This window comes from Apodemus sylvaticus, chromosome 4 (genome assembly GCF_947179515.1).
Source record: "Apodemus sylvaticus chromosome 4, mApoSyl1.1, whole genome shotgun sequence".
NCBI lineage: Eukaryota > Metazoa > Chordata > Mammalia > Rodentia > Muridae > Apodemus > Apodemus sylvaticus.
Genome location: NC_067475.1, coordinates 126,447,583 through 126,450,169, shown reverse-complemented (window position 1 = coordinate 126,450,169; position 2,587 = coordinate 126,447,583). Strand labels below are relative to the sequence as shown.

The following is a 2,587-nucleotide window of genomic DNA, read 5'->3' as shown; positions in this document are numbered from 1 at the left end:
CCTCCACTGTATTCTAGAGGATTCTTACATGTAAAAGTCAGTTGTCTGAATAAGCAGGTTAGTAGTCAATAATATTAGTGATGATTTAGTAGTCAAAATTAAAGGGAGACATCCTATACATTCAGAGCCAATGTAAGCCTGTGGCTTTAGGAACCTTAAAGTTTTCTCTCTAACATCTCTACAATATTGCTTAGATGCTTGAAAGGGGTGACAGAAGAAAATGATACAGGTTTGGCAAATTGCTATGTGCAGTTTCATAAGCAATGAACAAAAAACATAGGAATTTTCACCCATCTTTGGGCAGATGGTGAATGCAACAGCAGAGATTTCAAATATAGATGTAGCACATATATACTGCAAACAGCTGTAATAGCTAAAATACATGCCCGAAGACTTAGTCATTCTGGATTTTCCCCAATACATGCTAGCATTCAAAAATAGACATTTTTCTACAATTGCTGCAGAATTATTTGGAATAGGCAAGTGAATTACGATATAGAGACTTTGCTGTGTCCTGAGAAGGCTGGATTTTGAGTTCTCCTCAATAACTGGTTGATTATCAGAACTCTTATTTGTGATTTGATGTGTGTAACTCACAGGCACAAATAACTTCTTGTTTAGTTTTTAACTGAGTTATCTGAAACAATTGTTTAAAGTGCTTGCCAACAGCAAGTGGAACTATTACATTATTAGTGAAAAAAAGTCTGAGAATTAATTTTTTTCTTAAAAATGTTTTTTTTTTATTTTGGTTTTTTTCAAGACAGGGTTTCTCTATATAGCCCTGGCTGTCCAGGAGCTCACTCTGTAGACCAGGCTGGCCTCGAACTCAGAAATCCGCCTGCCTCTGCCTCCCGGAGTGCTGGGATTAAAGGTGTGCACCACCACTGCCTGGCAAAAATGTTTTTATATAATACATTTTGATAAGGTTTTTCTGTCTCCTCCAACTCCTCCCAATTTTCCCACCTCTCTACCCATGATGGTTCTAAATCCCTACCTGACAATGAAGATATGTCACAGAGAGATTCTGGGTATTCTAAATTTGGTATCTTAATACCCATGTCTAGATATTCTCATGCAAATCAAGTTTTATGAGCCAATTATTATTTATACAACACAGATTTATTAAATAGTATTAACATATTCCTAAAGATGTCTGGGTGATTCAAATAGTAAATCTATCAGTATTATCAATATTTTAAATGTAGAATCATCTCACTCTTAATATATGCTTATTGATGAGAATTGCTGTTAGAATTTAGTGTAAAAATTAGAGTAGGACCATTTGTGACTGTCAGTGAACTAGCACGCAATGTTATGAAGGTGTTGGGCACACTTCATGCTTTGGAAGTACAACCCCAAAATGCCACACACCACCACTGTACTGTATGTGAATATTTGCACCCATGGGGTGGTCAAGTCCTGCTTCTGGTACTTTGTGTCACAGTTGAAGAAGATGAAGTCATTTAGGGATATTGTGAACTGCGGGCAGGTGTTTGAGAAATCACCTCTGCATGTGAAGAACTTCAGCATCTGGCTGTGCTACGACTCCCACATTGGCACATACAATATGTACCTAGAGTACTGGGACCTGACCACCGATGGCACAGTCACACAGTGCTACCTTTACATGGGTGCCAACACCATGCCCATGCACACTCTATCCAGATGGTGAAGGTGGAAGAGATTGGAGCTGGCAAGAGCCACTGTCCAGCTGTCAAAAAGTCTCACAATTCTAAGATCAAATTCCCATTGCCCCACCTTGTATTGTGGTGTCAGCACAAGCCATGCTTCACCATCAAGAGACCCAACACCTTCTCCTAGACACAGAGACCCACTGGATAAAAACTTCAGACTGTCAAAAAATTTGGAGTAGAATGCAAACACTAGCATAGTCTCAAAAAACTAGACTAATGAAAATATAACATTTTTATCAAATGAATGTATCTTTATTATTATAAAATTATTTTCATAAATTTCAGTAGGTTTATTATATATATATGTATATATATGTATACACACAACACACACACACACACATATATATATATATGTATGTATATATATATATGTATACACACACACAAAGACATTACAGCAATCTATTTTTAGAGTATATACTAATTTTGTTTGGTGTCAGGAAATTTGAAGTGATATTTCCTATAGGGTATCTTGAGTGAGCAGCATAAAGGCATTGAGGCAGACATTGTATCACCAGCACTACCACCCACAGGTGACTTCTTTTTATGCCAAGAAATGAGAGAGAGCTTGGGTATTACCTTCTGTGGAGTATTAGGGTTCTCTAGAAGAACAGATCTTATAGAATGGGTATAGCCATTTGAAAGATCCATACCATATACAGTTATCAAACCCAGACATTATTGTGGATGCCAACAATGCTTGCTGGCAGGAGCCTGATATAGCTGTCTCCTGAGAGGCTCTACCAGAGCCTTACAAATACAGAGGGAGATGCTCTCAGCCAACCATTGGACTGAGCACAAGGTCCCCAATAGAAGGGCTAGAGAAAGGACCAAAGGAGTTGAAGGGCTTTGCAATGCCATTGGAGGAACAACTATATGATCCAACCAGC

The 2,587-nt window shown here is 38.1% G+C and overlaps 1 pseudogene; it reads left to right on the top strand.

Moving 5' to 3' along the window:
* Positions 1-382: 382 nt before the first annotated feature.
* LOC127683705 (60S ribosomal protein L18a-like) lies at positions 383-1,821 on the top strand (annotated as a pseudogene).
* The last annotated feature ends 766 nt before the right edge of the window (positions 1,822-2,587 follow it).